Source organism: Myxine glutinosa, chromosome 11 (genome assembly GCF_964187855.1).
Source record: "Myxine glutinosa chromosome 11, kmMyxGlut1.1, whole genome shotgun sequence".
Classification (NCBI taxonomy): domain Eukaryota; kingdom Metazoa; phylum Chordata; class Myxini; order Myxiniformes; family Myxinidae; genus Myxine; species Myxine glutinosa.
The window spans coordinates 13,191,577-13,213,234 of record NC_136271.1 but is presented as its reverse complement, the minus strand read 5'-3'; the positions used below and the strand labels follow the sequence as shown (position 1 = coordinate 13,213,234).

General features: G+C 38.7%; 1 long non-coding RNA gene across 4 annotated transcripts in view; it reads right to left on the bottom strand.

The window, feature by feature from the left end:
* Nucleotides 1-5,689: 5,689 nt before the first annotated feature.
* The window catches only part of LOC144894229 (uncharacterized), a 49,454-nt gene continuing 33,485 nt past the window's right edge, over nt 5,690-21,658 (bottom strand). For all 4 annotated transcript variants that reach the window (XR_013624898.1, XR_013624897.1, XR_013624896.1 and 1 more), the window contains exons 2-3: nt 20,244-20,327; nt 5,690-6,033 (exon numbers count right to left, since the gene is read on the bottom strand). This is a non-coding gene — a long non-coding RNA (uncharacterized LOC144894229). The remainder of the gene's footprint in view (nt 6,034-20,243; nt 20,328-21,658) is intronic.

Below are 21,658 nucleotides of genomic sequence, written 5' to 3'. Positions count from 1 at the left end.
GATTGTTTGTGTAAATAGAAGATTGTGAGTGTATATAGAAGATTGTGTGTGTATATAGAAGATTGTGGGTGTAAATAGAAGATTGTGGGTGTAAATAGAAGATTGTGTGTGTATATAGAAGATTGTGTGTGTATATAGAAGATTGTGGGTGTATATAGAAGATTGTGGGTGTATATAGAAGATTGTGGGTGTATATCGAAGATTGTGGGTGTATATAGAAGATTGTGGGTGTATATAGAAGATTGTGGGTGTATATAGAAGATTGTGGGTGTATATAGAAGATTGTGGGTGTATATAGAAGATTGTGGGTGTATATAGAAGATTGTGTGTGTATATAGAAGATTGTGGGTGTATATAGAAGATTGTGGGTGTATATAGAAGATTGTGGGTGTATATAGAAGATTGTGGGTGTATATAGAAGATTGTGGGTGTATACAGAAGATTGTGGGTGTATACAGAAGATTGTGGGTGTATACAGAAGATTGTGGGTGTATACAGAAGATTGTGGGTGTATACAGAAGATTGTGGGTGTATATAGAAGTTTGTGGGTGTATATAGAAGATTGTGGGTGTATATAGAAGATTGTGGGTGTAAATAGAAGATTGTGGGTGTAAATAGAAGATTGTGGGTGTATATAGAAGATTGTGGGTGTATATAGAAGATTGTGGGTGTATATAGAATATTGTGGGTGTATATAGAAGATTGTGGGTGTATATAGAAGATTGTGGGTGTATATAGAAGATTGTGGGTGTATATAGAAGATTGTGGGTGTATATAGAAGATTGTGGGTGTATATAGAAGATTGTGGGTGTATATAAAAGATTGTGGGTGTATATAGAAGATTGTGGGTGTATATAGAAGATTGTGGGTGTATATAGAAGATTGTGGGTGTATATAGAAGATTGTGGGTGTATATAGAAGATTGTGGGTGTATATAGAAGATTGTGGGTGTATATAGAAGATTGTGGGTGTATATAGAAGATTGTGGGTGTATATAGAAGATTGTGGGTGTATATAGAAGATTGTGGGTGCATATAGAAGATTGTGGGTGCATATAGAAGATTGTGTGTGTATATAGAAGATTGTGGGTGTTTATAGAAGATTGTGGGTGTATATAGAAGATTGTGGGTGTATATAGAAGATTGTGGGTGTATATAGAAGATTGTGGGTGTATATAGAAGATTGTGGGTGTATATGGAAGATTGTGGGTGTATATAGAAGATTGTGGGTGTTTATAGAAGATTGTGGGTGTATATAGAAGACTGTGGGTGTATATAGAAGATTGTGGGTGTATATAGAAGATTGTGGGTGTATATAGAAGATTGTGGGTGTTTATAGAAGATTGTGGGTGTATATAGAAGATTGTGGGTGTATATAGAAGATTGTGGGTGTATATAGAAGATTGTGGGTGTATATAGAAGATTGTGGGTGTATATAGAAGATTGTGCGTGTATATAGAAGATTGTGGGTGTATATAGAAGATTGTGGGTGTATATAGAAGATTGTGGGTGTATATAGAAGATTGTGGGTGTATATAGAAGATTGTGGGTGTTTATAGAAGATTGTGGGTGTTTATAGAAGATTGTGGGTGTATATAGAAGATTGTGGGTGTATATAGAAGATTGTGGGTGTATATAGAAGATTGTGGGTGTATATAGAAGATTGTGGGTGTATATAGAAGATTGTGGGTGTATAAAGAAGATTGTGGGTGTATATAGAAGATTGTGGGTGTATATAGAAGATTGTGGGTGTATATAGAAGATTGTGTGTGTATATAGAAGATTGTGGGTGTTTATAGAAGATTGTGGGTGTATATAGAAGATTGTGGGTGTATATAGAAGATTGTGGGTGTATATCGAAGATTGTGGGTGTATATCGAAGATTGTGGGTGTATATCGAAGATTGTGGGTATATATCGAAGATTGTGGGTGTATATCGAAGATTGTGGGTGTATATCGAAGATTGTGGGTGTATATCGAAGATTGTGGGTGTATATAGAAGATTGTGGGTGTATATAGAAGATTGTGGGTGTATATAGAAGATTGTGGGTGTATATAGAAGATTGTGTGTGTATATAGAAGATTGTGGGTGTTTATAGAAGATTGTGGGTGTATATCGAAGATTGTGGGTGTATATCGAAGATTGTGGGTGTATATCGAAGATTGTGGGTGTATATAGAAGATTGTGGGTGTATATAGAAGATTGTGGGTGTATATAGAAGATTGTGGGTGTATATAGAAGATTGTGGGTGTATATAGAAGATTGTGGGTGTATATAGAAGATTGTGGGTGTATATAGAAGATTGTGGGTGTAAATAGCAGATTGTGGGTGTATATAGAAGATTGTGGGTGTATATCGAAGATTGTGGGTGTATATAGAAGATTGTGGGTGTATATAGAAGATTTTGGGTGTAAATAGAAGATTGTGGGTGTAAAGAGAAAATTGTGGGTGTAAATAGAAGATTGTGGGTGTATATATAAGATTTTGGGTGTAAATAGAAGATTGTGGGTGTAAATAGAAGATTGTGGGTGTAAATAGAAGATTGTGGGTGTATATCGAAGATTGTGGGTGTATATAGAAGATTGTGGGTGTATATAGAAGATTGTGGGTGTATATAGAAGATTGTGGGTGTATATAGAAGATTGTGGGTGTATATAGAAGATTGTGGGTGTATATCGAAGATTGTGGGTGTATATAGAAGATTGTGGGTGTATATAGAAGATTGTGGGTGTAAATAGAAGATTGTGGGTGTAAATAGAAGATTGTGGGTGTATATAGAAGATTGTGGGTGTATATAGAAGATTTTGGGTGTAAAGGGAAAATTGTGGGTGTAAATAGAAGATTGTGGGTGTATATACAAGATTTTGGGTGTAAATAGAAGATTGTGGGTGTAAATATAAGATGGTGGGTGTAAATAGAAGATTGTGGGTGTAAATAGAAGATTGTGGGTGTATATAGAAGATTTTGGGTGTGAAGATAAGTTTGTGGGTGTAAAGAGAAAATTGTGGGTGTAAATAGAAGATTGTGGGTGTATATAGAAGATTTTGGGTGTAAATAGAAGATTGTGGGTGTAAATAGAAGATTGTGGGTGTAAATAGAAGATTGTGGGTGTATATAGAAGATTGTGGGTGTAAATAGAAGATTGTGGGTGTAAATAGAAGATGGTGGGTGTAAATAGAAGATTGTGGGTGTATATATAAGATTTTGGGTGTAAATAGAAGATTGTGGGTGTAAATAGAAGATTGTGGGTGTAAATAGAAGATTGTGGGTGTATATAGAAGATTGTGGGTGTATATCGAAGATTGTGGGTGTATATAGAAGATTGTGGGTGTATATCGAAGATTGTGGGTGTATATAGAAGATTGTGGGTGTATATAGAAGATTGTGGGTGTAAATAGAAGATTGTGGGTGTAAATAGAAGATTGTGGGTGTATATAGAAGATTTTGGGTGTGAAGATAAGATTGTGGGTGTAAAGAGAAAATTGTGGGTGTAAATAGAAGATTGTGGGTGTATATACAAGATTTTGGGTGTAAATAGAAGATTGTGGGTGTAAATATAAGATGGTGGGTGTAAATAGAAGATTGTGGGTGTATATAGAAGATTGTGGGTGTAAATAGAAGATTGTGGTTGTAAATAGAAGATTGTGGGTGTAAATAGAAGATTGTGGGTGTAAATAGAAGATTGTGGGTGTATATAGAAGATTTTGGGTGTGAAGATAAGTTTGTGGGTGTAAAGAGAAAATTGTGGGTGTAAATAGAAGATTGTGGGTGTATATAGAAGATTTTGGGTGTAAATAGAAGATTGTGGGTGTAAATAGAAGATTGTGGGTGTAAATAGAAGATTGTGGGTGTATATAGAAGATTGTGGGTGTAAATAGAAGATTGTGGGTGTAAATAGAAGATGGTGGGTGTAAATAGAAGATTGTGGGTGTATATATAAGATTGTGGGTGTATATAGAAGATTGTGGGTGTATATCGAAGATTGTGGGTGTATATAGAAGATTGTGGTTGTAAATAGAAGATTGTGGGTGTAAATAGAAGATTGTGGGTGTAAATAGAAGATTGTGGGTGTATATCGAAGATTGTGGGTGTATATAGAAGATTGTGGGTGTATATCGAAGATTGTGGGTGTATATAGAAGATTGTGGGTGTAAATAGAAGATTGTGGGTGTAAATAGAAGATTGTGGGTGTATATAGAAGATTTTGGGTGTGAAGATAAGATTGTGGGTGTAAAGAGAAAATTGTGGGTGTAAATAGAAGATTGTGGGTGTAAATAGAAGATTGTGGGTGTATATACAAGATTTTGGGTGTAAATAGAAGATTGTGGGTGTAAATATAAGATGGTGGGTGTAAATAGAAGATTGTGGGTGTATATAGAAGATTGTGGGTGTAAATAGAAGATTGTGGTTGTAAATAGAAGATTGTGGGTGTAAATAGAAGATTGTGGGTGTATATAGAGGATTTTGGGTGTGAAGATAAGTTTGTGGGTGTAAATAGAAGATTGTGGGTGTATATAGAAGATTTTGGGTGTAAGTAGAAGATTGTGGGTGTAAATAGAAGATTGTGGGTGTATATAGAAGATTGTGGGTGTAAATAGAAGATTGTTGGTGTAAATAGAAGATTGTGGGTGTAAATAGAAGATTGTGGGTGTAAATAGAAGATTGTGGGTGTATATATAAGATTTTGGGTGTAAATAGAAGATTGTGGGTGTAAATAGAAGATTGTGGGTGTAAATAGAAGATTGTGGGTGTAAATAGAAGATTGTGGGTGTAAATAGAAGATTGTGGGTGTATATAGAAGATTGTTTGTGTATATAGAAGATTGTGTGTGTAAATAGAAGATTGTGGGTGTAAATAGAAGATTGTGGGTGTAAATAGAAGATTGTGGGTGTAAACAGAAGATTGTGGGTGTAAATAGAAGATTGTGGGTGTAAATAGAAGATTGTGGGTGTAAATAGAAGATTGTGGGTGTAAATAGAAGATTGTGGGTGTAAATAGAAGATTGTGGGTGTAAATAGAAGATTGTGGGTGTAAATAGAAGATTGTGGGTGTAAATAGAAGATTGTGGGTGTAAATAGAAGATTGTGGGTGTAAATAGAAGATTGTGGGTGTATATAGAAGATTTTGGGTGTAAAGAGAAGATTGTGTGTGTAAAGACAAAATTTTGGGTGTGCAGGAGGAGGCCATTAGGCCCATCAAAGTCTGCACTATTATGACCAACCTATTGTTTTTGTTCGTGCTCTTCCCTTTTTACAATGCAGGGAGCCCGAACCATTGCACCCAAAAAACGCTTTGCAACTGTGAGATTGGACTTTGATGTTTGTCCCCACCTCGTCTAAGTTTGTCCTGGAAGAAAAAAAAAAAAAAAATGCCCAGAACAGACTTAGGAACTGGTGTTGTGGAGAAATGCTGAGGCTAATCTCCCTCGTTTCCTCTCTGTGTCATCCTTATATGTCTGAGTTGGGTTTCACCTGAGTTGGGTTTCACCTGAGTTGGGTTTCACCTGAGTTGGGTTTCACCTTAAGGCTTTCGGGCTTGGTTGAAATTTCCTGTAAATTGTTTATAAGCGATCTGTATAACATCAGTGGAAGTTGTTGGATGTAAAACTGTGTTAAATCACTTGTGCTGGGCATTCAAAAAGTTCTGCAAATGAGATATGCAGTATGTACTAACAACAGTCCAGCAAATATTTGTTGTTGTTGTTTGTTGTTGTTGTTGTTTATTGTTGTTTGTTGTTGTTGTTTTGAAATAGACAAGTGTAAATTAAATATTTCCTTACTTATTTTGTATACTTGTATGTTCTGTACACAGTGAATTTAAATTGTATCGTACATTTTAAGTTCAGCTTTTGCTTAACTTGTGTCTCCTGGGGTTCCTTAGTCCTTCATTTCCGTATGAAATGTTGAGCGTATCAGCACAAGTTTACTCGGTTGGTTACATTGGCTTTGATGTTGCAAATGATTTTGCCGCATGATTATTACAACAGGGCAGCAGTGAGACGGGATCTTCGGACTGGGTTTGTGCCAGTGGTACCTGAAATGTAAAACATAGTCAGCAGGCAGGATAAACTAGGCAAGTCAGATTCTTTAAATAGTTTGTAGTATATATGCAATATCTCTTGCGCACGCACACACACACACACACTCGCACACACACACACACACACACACACACACACACACACACACACACACTCGCACACACACACACACACACTCGCACACACACACACACACACACACACACACACACACACACACACGCAAACGCACACACACACGCACACACACACACACACGCACACACCCAAACACGCACGCACACACACACACACTCGCACACACACACACACACACACACACACACACACACACTCGCACACACACACACACACACACTCGCACACACACACACACACACACACACACACACACACACACACGCAAACGCACACGCACACACACACACACGCACACACCCAAACACGCACGCACACACATGCAAATACACACACGCAAACACACACACACACACACACACACACACACACATTATGTTTACGTCCGCCACCAAAGGTGGATGGAGGTTATGTTTTCACCCCTGTCTGTTTGTTTGTTTTTGAACAAAATATCTCAAAATGTTGTGGACGGATTCGGACAAAATTTGGCAGAGATGTATCATGTGTGACAATGACGAGATGATTCGATTTTGGTGAAGATCCGGATTCGGATCCGACTAATGTAATTTTTCTATGTGAATCTTCACCATTGAGTGGTAGGGCCAAAAGCTATACATAGCGGGATATCTCAAAAAGTTGTGGATGGATTTGGACGAAACGTGGTGGACAGGTTGTGTGTGTGACAAGGACGATTCGATTCAATTTTGGTGAAGATCTGAATATGGATTCCGATATGATAATTATTTAATTTTCTACTTGATTCTTCACCATTGGGAGACAGGGCCAAAAACGATACATAGCGGGATATCTCAAAAAGTTATGAATGGATTTGGACGAAACTTGGTGGACAGGTTGTGTGTGTGACAAGGACGATTCGATTCAATTTTGGTGAAGATCTGAATCTGGATTCCGATATGATAATTATTTAATTTTCTATGTGAATCTTCACCATTGGGAGACAGGGCCAAAAACGATACATAGCGGGATATCTCAAAAAGTTATGAATGGATTTGGACGAAACTTGGTGGACAGGTTGTGTGTGTGACAAGGACGATTCGATTCAATTTTGGTGAAGATCTGAATATGGATTCCGATATGATAATTATTTAATTTTCTACTTGATTCTTCACCATTGGGAGACAGGGCCAAAAACGATACATAGCGGGATATCTCAAAAAGTTATGAATGGATTTGGACGAAACTTGGTGGACAGGTTGTGTGTGTGACAAGGACGATTCGATTCAATTTTGGTGAAGATCTGAATCTGGATTCCGATATGATAATTATTTAATTTTCTATGTGAATCTTCACCATTGGGAGACAGGGCCAAAAACGATACATAGCGGAATATCTCAAAAAGTTATGAATGGATTTGGACGAAACGTGGTGGACAGGTTGTGTGTGTGACAAGGACGATTCGATTCAATTTTGGTGAAGATCTGAATATGGATTCCGATATGATAATTATTTAATTTTCTATGTGAATCTTCACCATTGGGAGATCGGGCCAAAAACGATACATAGCGGAATATCTCAAAAAGTTATGAATGGATTTGGACGAAACGTGGTGGACAGGTTGTGTGTGTGACAAGGACGATTCGATTCAATTTTGGTGAAGATCTGAATATGGATTCCGATATGATAATTATTTAATTTTCTATGTGAATCTTCACCATTGGGAGACAGGGCCAAAAACGATACATAGCGGAATATCTCAAAAAGTTATGAATGGATTTGGACGAAACTTGGTGGACAGGTTGTGTGTGTGACAAGGACGATTCGATTCAATTTTGGTGAAGATCTGAATATGGATTCCGATATGATAATTATTTAATTTTCTACTTGATTCTTCACCATTGGGAGGTAGGGCCAAAAACGATACATAGCAGGATATATGAAAAAGTTGTGGACGTGTTATGACTAAATTTGGTGAATGAGTTGAGTCGGTAACAAATACAAGCTGATCAGATTTTGGTTCAGGTCTGAATCCAGATCCGGCCAATCAGTGGATACAAAACGTAAACTGTTCACCAGGTGGAGGTATGCGCTCTACCGAGTACCGTTCTAGTTACCCTCGCCAGAGGAGAGGGTATTGCATTTGAGTTCGTTTGTCTGTTTGTTTGTTACTTGCCGGAATAGTATGTTGATCGGTTGGTTTGTCTGTCTGTCTGTTTGTCTGTGCGCAGCACTACGTCTACACCGTTGCACGTAGAATCGCCATACCTTACACACATATTTGTCTTGCCCTGGAATAGACTGTGCCAAATTTTTAACTCTCTCAGCCCAAGGCCTCCATTATGATGTCATAATTTGATAATTCTACAAGTACAAAACTTCATCCAATCAAGATGCAATTTATTGAGCGCCATGTCGGGTTTAAACTGGTGGAGAAAAAAAAACAACAATGATGACGTCATCGGTCACGTGGTTCGGCCGCCATCTTGGAAAAACGGAAAAACTTTGCACCTCTATATCTCGGAATGTGCTGAATAGAAAAAATTGAGACATGGGTCATTGTAAAGAACTCTCCATGGGGAATAAAATATGTTAATGATGATGTCATCGGTGCCTCCATTATGACGTCATAATTCGACAAGTACAAAACTTCATCCGATCAAGATGAAATTTCTTGAGCATCATCAAAGAATAAATTCGTTTAGAAAACAAATAATGATGACATCATCGGTCACGTAGTTCGGCCGCCATATTTGTCCAAAATGGCCGATAAAAAAGTAAATTCCGGCAAGTCCTTGGTCTCTGAGCGATTTTTCATCTGTTTGTCTGTTTGTTTGTTTGTCCGCACAGAATAAATATGATTTTCTCTGCAACCGTTGGTCCGATTGACAGGAAATTTTCATCATAGGTGAAACTCCACCTGTAGAATTTTTTTTAAATTATGTTTTTGGGTTGTCCGTTCGTCCGTCCATCCATGATAGGTTTTTATTACCAACGATAACTTGAGAACAGCTGAAGGGATCCAGGTAAAACTTGGTACATTTATGTATAAGGAGGTATTAAATGATGAACTGATTAGAATTTGGGGGCACGAGTTCAAAGGCCGGAGGTCACATTGGATAAAAATCCTGTTCCAGTGATAATTATTGATCCAGTGATGGGATTTTGACCAAAGTTGGTACAAGTATGTATTGTGATGCAAAGATAAACGGATTTGATTTTGAGGTCAAGATGTCAAAGGTCAAATGCCATTCGTTCCCTTAAGTAAAAATTCTGTTACCGAGCTAACTTGTGAACCAGTCATGAGATTTTCACCAAACTTGGTAAAATTATATATTACTAGGGCATGCCCGTACTATATATATATATCTAAAATTATATCCCCCCCCCTCTATTTACATGAAATGGTTTGGTCCAAAGCGAACGGCTTGCGAGTACGGTGACAATCCCCCCCCTCTATTTACATGAAATGGTTTGGTCCAAAGCGAACGGCTTGCGAGTACGGTGACAATCCCCCCCCTCTATTTACATGAAATGGTTTGGTCCAACGCGAACGGCTTGCGAGTACGGTGACAATCCCCCCCCTCTATTTACATGAAATGGTTTGGTCCAAAGCGAACGGCTTGCGGAGTTTGGTAAAGAAATCGCCATAGCTCGGTAACTACTTGTCCGATTAATATGAAACCTTGAAAAGGCACATCCTCAGGTCCCCAGCAATATACCTGGCAAGTTTCAAGTATATCGGACCCGTGGTTGTCGAGAAACAGCGGTCACAGACAAACATACAAACATACAAACATACAAACATACAAACATACAAACATACACACAGAGATTACTGGAATTATAGATAGATGATGCAACGATTAACTGAATAGATTTTGGGGTCAAGATGTCAAAGGTGAGAGGTCATTTCAGGTTAAAATGTGATGACTTAAGAACGGCTGAAGGGATTTAAATCAAGCTTGGTACAAGTATGTATCATGATGTAACAATGTAACATCATGCTCCTCTCCCTTGGTAACTAAAAGATAACATCATGCTCCTCTCCCTTGGTAACTAAAATATAACATCATGCTCCTTTCCCTTGGTAACTCAAATATAATATCATGTTCCTCTCCCATGGTAACTCAAATATAATATCATGTTCCCTTCCCTTGGTAACTAAAAGATAACATCATGCTCCTCTCCCTTGGTAACTAAAATATAACATCATGTTCCTCTCCCTTGGTAACTCAAATATAATATCATGTTCCCTTCCCTTGGTAACTTAAATGCAACATCATGATCCTCTTCCTTGTTAACTCAAATATAACATCATGCTCCTCTCCCTTGTTAACTCAAAAATAATATCATGTTCCCTTCCCTTGGTAACTTAAATACAACATCATGATCCTCTCCCTTGGTAACTTAAATATAACAGCATTCTCCTCTCCCTTGTTAACTTAAATATAACATCATGCTCCTCTCCCTTGTTAACTTAAATATAACAGCATGCTCCTCTCCCTTGTTAACTTAAATATAACAGCATGCTCCGCTCCCTTGTTAACTCAAATATAACATCATGCTCCTCTCCCTTGTTAACTTAAATATAACATCATGCTCCTCTCCCTTGTTAACTTAAATACAACATCATGATCCTCTCCCTTGGTAACTTAAATATAACATCATGCTCCTCTCCCTTGTTAACTTAAATATAACAGCATGCTCCTCTCCCTTGTTAACTCAAATATAACAGCATGCTCCTCTCCCTTGGTAACTTAAATATAACAGCATGCTCCTCTCCCTTGTTAACTCAGATATAACATCATGCTCCTCTCCCTTGTTAACTCAAATATAACAGCATGCTCCTCTCCCTTGTTAACTCAAATATAACATCATGCTCCTCTCCCTTGTTAACTTAAATATAACAGCATGCTCCTCTCCCTTGTTAACTCAAATATAACAGCATGCTCCTCTCCCTTGTTAACTTAAATATAACAGCATGCTCCTCTCCCTTGTTAACTCAAATATAACAGCATGCTCCTCTCCCTTGTTAACTCAAATATAACAGCATGCTCCTCTCCCTTGTTAACTCAAATATAACATCATGCTCCTCTCCCTTGTTAACTTAAATATAACAGCATGCTCCTCTCCCTTGTTAACTCAAATATAACATCATGCTCCTCTCCCTTGTTAACTTAAATATAACATCATGCTCCTCTCCCTTGTTAACTCAAATATAACAGCATGCTCCTCTCCCTTGGTAACTTAAATATAACAGCATGCTCCTCTCCCTTGTTAACTCAGATATAACATCATGCTCCTCTCCCTTGTTAACTCAAATATAACAGCATGCTCCTCTCCCTTGTTAACTCAAATATAACATCATGCTCCTCTCCCTTGTTAACTTAAATATAACAGCATGCTCCTCTCCCTTGTTAACTCAAATATAACAGCATGCTCCTCTCCCTTGTTAACTTAAATATAACATCATGCTCCTCTCCCTTGTTAACTCAAATATAACAGCATGCTCCTCTCCCTTGTTAACTCAAATATAACATCATGCTCCTCTCCCTTGTTAACTTAAATATAACAGCATGCTCCTCTCCCTTGTTAACTTAAATATAACAGCATGCTCCTCTCCCTTGTTAACTCAAATATAACATCATGCTCCTCTCCCTTGTTAACTTAAATATAACATCATGCTCCTCTCCCTTGTTAACCCAAATATAACAGCATGCTCCTCTCCCTTGTTAACTTAAATATAACAGCATGCTCCTCTCCCTTGTTAACTCAAATATAACATCATGCTCCTCTCCCTTGTTAACTTAAATATAACAGCATGCTCCTCTCCCTTGTTAACTCAAATATAACAGCATGCTCCTCTCCCTTGTTAACTCAAATATAACAGCATGCTCCTCTCCCTTGTTAACTCAAATATAATATCATGCTCCTCTTCCTTGTTAACTCAAATATAACATCATGCTCTTCTTCCTTGTTAACTCAAATATAACATCATGTTCCTCTCCCTTGTTAACTCACATATAACAGCATGCTCCTCTCCCTTGTTAACTCAAATATAGTATCATGCTCCTCTCCCTTGTTAACTCAAATATAACAGCATGCTCCTCTCCCTTGTTAACTCAAATATAACATCATGCTCCTCTCCCTTGTTAACTCAAATATAACATCATGCTCCTCTCCCTTGTTAACTCAAATATAACATCATGCTCCTCTCCCTTGTTAACTCAAATATAACATCATGCTCCGCTCCCTTGTTAACTCAAATATAACATCATGCTCTGCTCCCTTGTTAACTCAAATATAACATCATGCTCCGCTCCCTTGTTAACTCAAATATAACATCATGCTCCACTCCCTTGTTAACTCAAATATAACATCATGCTCCTCTCCCTTGTTAACTCAAATATAACATCATGCTCCTCTCCCTTGTTAACTCAAATATAACATCATGCTCCTCTCCCATGTTAACTCAAATATAACATCATGCTCCGCTCCCTTGTTAACTCAAATATAACATCATGCTCTGCTCCCTTGTTAACTCAAATATAACATCATGCTCTGCTCCCTTGTTAACTCAAATATAACATCATGCTCCACTCCCTTGTTAACTCAAATATAACATCATGCTCCTCTCCCTTGTTAACTCAAATATAACATCATGCTCCGCTCCCTTGTTAACTCAAATATAACATCATGCTCCGCTCCCTTGTTAACTCAAATATAACATCATGCTCCTCTCCCTTGTTAACTCAAATATAACATCATGCTCCGCTCCCTTGTTAATTCAAATATAACATCATGCTCTGCTCCCTTGTTAACTCAAATATAACATCATGCTCCTCTCCCTTGTTAACTCAAATATAACATCATGCTCCGCTCCCTTGTTAACTCAAATATAACATCATGCTCCGCTCCCTTGTTAACTCAAATATAACATCATGCTCCTCTCCCTTGTTAACTCAAATATAACATCATGATCCGCTCCCTTGTTAACTCAAATATAACATCATGCTCCACTCCCTTGTTAACTCAAATATAACATCATGCTCCACTCCCTTGTTAACTCAAATATAACATCATGCTCCTCTCCCTTGTTAACTCAAATATAACATCATGCTCCGCTCCCTTGTTAACTCAAATATAACATCATGCTCCGCTCCCTTGTTAACTCAAATATAACATCATGCTCCGCTCCCTTGTTAACTCAAATATAACATCATGCTCCGCTCCCTTGTTAACTCAAATATAACATCATGCTCCACTCCCTTGTTAACTCAAATATAACATCATGCTCCTCTCCCTTGTTAACTCAAATATAACATCATGCTCCGCTCCCTTGTTAACTCAAATATAACATCATGCTCCGCTCCCTTGTTAACTCAAATATAACATCATGCTCCGCTCCCTTGTTAACTCAAATATAACATCATGCTCCGCTCCCTTGTTAACTCAAATATAACATCATGCCCCGCTCCCTTGTTAACTCAAATATAACATCATGCTCCGCTCCCTTGTCAACTCAAATATAACATCATGCCCCGCTCCCTTGTTAACTCAAATATAACATCATGCTCCGCTCCCTTGTTAACTCAAATATAACATCATGCTCCTCTCCCAGACATGAGAGTTTCAGAATGTGGTAAGAAAATAAAAGACTCGTTTACAGTGGAACTGATTTATAAAGTGTTGAAAAAACAATGAAAATCCATTTCGTGTTTGTATGCAGTGGCAAAAGGCACTTAATGTACATATACAATTAATATTATTATTATTATTATCATTATTACTATTATTATTATTAATATTACCTCCGCCACTGAAGATAGACGGAGATTATGTTTTCACCCCTGCCTGTTTGTTGGTCTGTCTGTGTGTTTTTGTGTCTGTTTATCTCTCAGTTTGTCTGTATGTTTCTTTGCTTGTCTGTCTGTCTGTTTGTCTGTCTGTCTGTTTGTCTGTCTGTTTGTCTGTCTGTTTGTCTCTTTGTTTGTCTGTCTGTCTGTATGTTTGTCTGTATGTTTGTCTGTTTGTCTGTCTGTTGGGTTGTCTCTATGGTTTTTTGTGAAGGGGATATCTCAAAAAATTGTGTAATTCAGACATAAAACGGATTCGGTCGTAATTTGGTGGAGAGGTTGGGTGTGTGATGAGGACAAATCGACTGATAATGTGCTGCACATGAACTAATACTGATCAATGATAATGTGCTGCACATGAACTAATACTGATCAATGATAATGTGCTGCACATGAACTACTACTGATCAATGGTAATGTGCTGCACATGAACTAATACTGATCAATGATAATGTGCTGCACATGAACTACTACTGATCAATGACAACATGCTGCACATGAAGTAATACTGATCGATGATAATGTGCTGCACATGAACTAATACTGATCAATGATAATGTGCTGCACATGAACTAATACTGATCAATGATAATGTGCTGCACATGAACTACTACTGATCAATGATAATGTGCTGCACATGAACTAATACTGATCAATGATAATGTGCTGCACATGAACTACTACTGATCAATGACAACATGCTGCACATGAACTAATACTGATCAATGATAATGTGCTGCACATTAACTAATACTGATCAATGATAATGTGCTGCACACAAAACAAATACTGATCAATGATAATGTGCTGCACAAGAACTAATACTGATCAATGATAATGTGCTGCACTGAACTAATACTGATCAATGATAATGTGCTGCACATGAACTAATACTGATCAATGATAACGTGCTGCACATGAACTAATACTGGTCAATGATAACGTGCTGCACAAGAACTAATACTGATCAATGATAATGTGCTGCAAATTAACTAATACTGATCAATGATAATGTGCTGCACAAGAACTAATACTGATCAATGATAATGTGCTGCACATGAACTAATACTGATCAATGATAATGTGCTGCACATGAACGAATACTGGTCAATTATAACGTGCTGCACATTAACTAATACTGATCAATGATAACGTGCTGCACTTGACCTAATACTGATCAATGATAACGTGCTGCACATGAACTAATACTGATCAATGACATCATGCTGCACATGAACTAATACTAGTCAATTATAACGTGCTGCACATTAACTAATACTGATCAATGATAACGTGCTGCACGTGAACTAATACTGATCAATGATAACGTGCTGCACAAAAACTAATACCGATCAATGATAACGTGCTGCACACGAACTAATACCTATCAATGATAACGTGCTGCACATTAACGAATACTGATCAATGATAACGTGCTGCACCTGAACTAATACTGATCAATGATAACGTGCTGCACATCAACGAATACTGATCAATGATAACGTGCTGCACATGAATTAATACCGATCAACGATAACGTGCTGCACATGAACTAATACTGAATGATAACGTGCTGCACAAGAACTAATACTAATAAATGCTAACATGCTGCACATGAACTAATACTTATCAATGATAACGTGCTGCACATGAGCTAATACTGATCAATGATAACGTGCTGCACATGAACGAATACTGATCAATGATAACGTCCTGCACTTGACCTAATACTGATCAATGATAAAATGCTGCACATTAACAAATACTGAGCAATGGTAACATGCTGCACATGAACTAATACTGATCAATGATAACGTTCTGCACAGTATCTAACACTGATCAATGATAACATGCTGCACATGAACTAATACTGATCAATGATAATGTGCTGCATTGAACTAATACTGATCAATGATAACATGCTGCACATGAACTAATACCGATCAATGACAACATGCTGCACTTTAACTAATACTGATCAATCATAACATCCTGCACATTAACAAATACTGATCAATGATAACATCCTGCACATGAACTAATACTGATCAATAACATCCTGCACTGAACTCATACTGATCAATGATAATATCCTGCACATGACTAATACTGATCAATAACATACTGCACATTAACTAATACTGATTAATCATAACATCCTGCACATTAACTAATACTAATCAATGATAACATCCTGCACATGAACTAATACTGATCAATAACATCCTGTACTGAACTAATACTGATCAATGATAATATCCTGCACATGACTAATACTGATCAATAACATACTGCACATGAACTAATACTGATCACTGATAATGTGCTGCAAATTAACTAATACCGATCAATGATAACGTGCTGCACATGAACTATTACTGATCAATGATAACGTGTTGCACATGAACTAATACTGATCAATGACAACATGCTGCACATGAACTAATTCTGGTCAATGATAACGTGCTGCACCTTAACTAATGCTGATAAATGATAACATGCTGCACATGAACTAATACTGGTCAATGATAACGTGCTGCACATTAACTAATACTGATAAATGACAACATGCTGCACATGAACTAATACTGGTCAATGATAACGTGCTGCACATGAACTAATACTGGGCAATGACAATGTGCTGCACTTTAACTAATACTGATCAATTATACCATATAAGACAACGAACATGATTTTATTACACAAAACTTGAATGGAGTTGAAAATATACATCATTGCACAGATGCAGGTGCTGTAAAGTGCTGCGGAGAGCTGCACAGGTGGTGCATGCTATAGAAATAAAAGCTTCGTAGGTGTGCATGCTGCAGAGAGCTACACAGGCGTGCGTGCTGCAGAGAGCTACATAGGCATGCATGCTGCAGGGAGCTACACAGGCGTGCGTGCTGCAGAGAGCTACATAGGTGTGCATGCTGCAGGGAGCTGCACAGGCGTGCGTGCTGCAGAGAGCTACATAGGTGTGCATGCTGCAGGGAGCTACACAGGCGTGCGTGCTGCAGAGAGCTACATAGGTGTGCATGCTGCAGGGAGCTACACAGGCGTGCGTGCTGCAGAGAGCTACATAGGCGTGCATGCTGCAGGGAGCTACACAGGCGTGCGTGCTGCAGAGAGCTACACAGGCGTGCATGCTGCAGGGAGCTACACAGGCGTGCGTGCTGCAGAGAGCTACATAGGCGTGCGTGCTGCAGAGAGCTACACAGGCATGCGTGCTGCAGGGAGCTACACAGGCATGCGTGCTGCAGGGAGCTACACAGGCGTGCGTGCTGCAGAGAGCTACACAGGCGTGCGTGCTGCAGAGAGTTACATAGGCGTGCATGCTGCAGGGAGCTACACAGGCATGCGCGTGTGTGTGTTTATATATATATATATATATATATATATATATATATATATATATATATATATATATATATATATATATATATATATGTTGTCAACAACTAGCCTATCCATCCCCTCTTCAGGCTCATATATATATATATATATATATACAGTATATATACACTACATGACCAAAAGCATGCGGACACCCATTCTTATCAGAGGATACGGCTGTTTCAGCCACACCTGTTGCTGACAGGTATATATAATAAAGCACACAGCCATGCAATCTCCAAAGAGCAACATTGGCAGTAGAATGGGCCGAACTGAAGAGCTCAGTGACTTTCAACGTGCACCGTCATAGGATGTCACCTTTCCAACAAGTCAGTTCGTCAAATTTCTGCCCTGCTCGAGCTGCCCCGTTCAACTGTAAGTGATGTTATTGTGAATTGGAAAAGTCTAGGAGCAATAACAGCTCAGCCGCGAAGTGGTAGGCTACACAAGCTCACAGAACGGGGGCCGCAGAGTGCTGAAGTGCATAAAAATCGTCTGTCCTCGGTTGCAACACTCACTACCAAGTTCCAAACTGCCTCTGGAAGCAACGTCAGCACAACAACTGTTCGTCGGGCGCTTCATGAAATGGGTTTCTATGGCCGAGCAGCCGCACACAAGCTCTTAGAGCACCATGCGCAATGCCAAGCATCCGATGGAGTGGTGTAAAGCTTGCCGCCATTGGATTCTGGAGCAGTGGAAATGCGTTCTCTGGAGTGATGAATCACACTTCACCATCTGGCATTCCAACGGACGAATCTGGGTTTGGCGGATGCCAGGAGAATTATACCTGCCCAAATGCATTGTGCCAACTGTCAAGTTTAGTGGAGGAGGAATAATGGTCTGGGGCTGTTTTTCATGGTTCGTGCTGGACTTCTTAGTTCCAGTGAAGGGAAATGTTAATGCTACAGCATACAATGACATTCTAGACGATTGTGTGCTTCCAACTTTGTGGCAACAGTTTGGGGAAGGCCCTTTCCTGTTTCAGCATGGCAATGGCCCCATGCACAAAAGCGAGGTCCATGCAGAAATGTTTTGTCGACATTGGTGTGGAAGAACTTGACTGGCCTGCACAGAGCCCTGACCTCAACCCCATCGAACACCTTTGGGATGAATTGGAACGTCGACTGCGAGCCAGGCCTCATCGCCCAACATCAGTGCCTGACGTCACTGATGCTCTTGTGGCTGAATGGAAGCAAATCCCCGCAGCAAAGTTCCAACATCTAGTGGAAAGCCTTCCCAGAAGAGTGGAGGCTGTTATAGGAGCAAAGGGGGGACAAACTCCATATGAATGCCCATGATTTTGGAATGAGATGTTTCATGTTCGGGTGTCCACATACTTTTGGTCATGTAGTTATATATATATGTATGTGTGTGAATTACTCTTTACTAATAACTTGGACTCTCTCGTGACACCACCCGACAGGATTTTAATTATGAAACTCGACTTAAGCGAATTATTTTACTGTATTGCTGTAGAATGTACCGACCGCATTTGCAGTTGTCTAAAAACCTCGCGCTACACGTCACACATCATCATTTTGTTGCATCATACACGACGGAATGCATCATGTTGTTTCTGAGTTAAAGTTCATCACAAAAGTTAAATTAACACTGCATTCATTGTGGGTCCATGAAACAAGTGTAGCTGCTTCACGGGTTATCAGTGTTTGGCATGGAGTGTGTAACCGACAAACACAGGGTGGACGTCCTCGCGTGCAAACAGCACCTTATCGATGCACGCAAGACCTTTGCTCCATGGAGACTTTCCTCACATCTGCCCCCATCATCCGCACTCTGTCTCATCGATCTCCGATATCGGTTTGTGTGTTCTGTTGCTTTGCACGCGAGAGATGTCAAAATCTGCTGAACTCTCGGTGCTGCTCATGCTTGTATACCTGGCAGTCCAAAGGTATTGTCTTCACAATCTTTAAGTCCAAAACGATATTTCCCTATATGGTTCGTGATTATACATAATTGACAAATTCGATTTTTCACATGCTTCGCACTTTACACACCAGATGCTTACTTGACGAAACCAACACTGGGTAGAACAATTTACATTTTGTATCACATTGATAAACCGGATCTGCTGACTTGAACCATTAAAATCTAATCGGCTTGTTCTTAACACCTACCCAACTCATCCACCAACTTTTGTCATTAACGCGTCGATAACTTTTTGAAATATCATGAACTTTTTGAAAAAAAATCTTTTGAAATATATCGTTTTTGGCCCTTTATTTCAATGGTGAAGAATTACTTTTAAAAAGGTTCTTGTATATAGATCTAGATCTTCACTAAAATTCAACAAGAAAGAGCAATCAGACATTGCAGACCCTCACCAGGACGTGTTTTTGGTGGTTTTTTAAGGCTTTTGGGTTAAAACAAATACCTATGGCGGCTGAACCACGCCACCGATGACGTCATCATTATTATTTTTTCTCCACCAATTTATCCCTAGATTATGCTCAATAAATTTCATCTTCATCGGATTAAGTTTTGTACTTGTCGAATTATGACGTCATAATGGAGGCACCTATGACATCATCATTAACATATGTTATTGCACATGGAGTGTTCTTTACAATGAGCCATGTCTCAATCTTTACTATGCAGCGCTTTTGGAAATATAGAGGTGCAAATTTTTTCGGTCTTCCCAAGATGGCACATGTACCACGTGACCTATGATGTCATAATTATCATTAAAAAATTCTAAAGGAGGAGGCGCACCGAGGGTGCAAATTTCCTGTCAATCGGACCAATGGTTGCAGAGAAAATCATGTTTATCTGTGCGGACAGACAGACAGACAGACAGACAGACAGACAAGCAGACAAACACATGGACTCAAATGCAATACCTTCTCCTCTGGCGAGGGTAATAAATTCGTCCTTGCCACACACTCAACTTGTCCACCACGTTTCAGCTGACTCCATCCTTCAAACTGCTCACAATCAAACAAACAAGAAATATGTCATGCAGAGCACGACACAAGCACAATCCACCCTCCTGACAACCTCCCCCCCCCCCCCCCACAAAAAAGTTTCCATGGATACATCATATTGTCCATTTCATCAAGATTAAAGTTGACTATCTTAATCAAAGCTCATGTCAATTGGATGAAAATTGATTATTTTCCAGATAGAAATTGATGATTTTAGAAGTTTGACCTCGAGTTGACCTTTGACCTGTTGACCTCAAAGTAGTTGGTTTTCCAATTCAGTGACTCAATATGCAAATGCTGTTTAACTTTCAAGTCAATCGGATGAAAAATGATGATTTTAGAAATTTGACCTCAAGATGACCTTTGACCTCAAATGCCTTCTCAATAGGCTTCTCAGTTGTGACTACCTCTATGACTTGGTAAAGTGTCATGACGATCTGATTGCAATTGTGATGTGTACACCATTGACAGACAGAGAGCCAAACAAACAGAATAACAAGAAAGGTGTGCAGAGCACTATACTTGCAAAGTCCACCCCACCCTTCAAAAAAGGTTGCAATGGATACATCAACTTGTCCAGGTCATTAGGATTAAAATTGATGCTCTTATTCAAAGCTCAGGTCAAATGGATAAAAACTGATTATTTTTCAGAAGAAAATTGATGATTTTATAATTTTGACCTTGAGTTGACCTTTTACCTTTTGACCTCAAAACAGTTGCATTCACAATTCATTAATGCACGATGTAATTGCTGTTTAATTATCAAGTTAATAGGATGAAAATTGATTATTTTTCAGATGAAAAATGATGATTTTAGAAGTTAGACCTTGAGTTGACCTTTGGCCTTTTGAACACTGAAAAATAGTTGGTTTCCCCATTTAGTAACTCAATGTGCAAATGCTGTTCAACTTTCAAGTCAATCGGATGAAAAATGACTGTTTCAGATGGAAATTGATGATTTTAGGAGTTTGACCTTTAGTTGACCTTTTGACCTCAAAAATAGTTGTTTTCCCCATTTCAGTAACTCAATATGCAAATGCTGTTCAACTTTCAAGTCATTCGGATGAAAAATGACTGTTTCGGATGGAAATTGATGATTTTAGGAGTTTGACCTTGAGTTGACCTTTTGACCTCAAAAATAGTTGTTTTTCCCATTTCCGTAACTCAATATGCAAATGCTCTTCAACTTTCAAGTCAACCGGATGAAAAATGACGATTTTAGAAATCTGTCCTCAAGATGACCTTTGACCTCAAACTCAATAGGCTTCTCAGTTGTGACTACTTCTACAACTTGATAAAGCTTCATGACGATCGGTTTAGAATTGTGACGT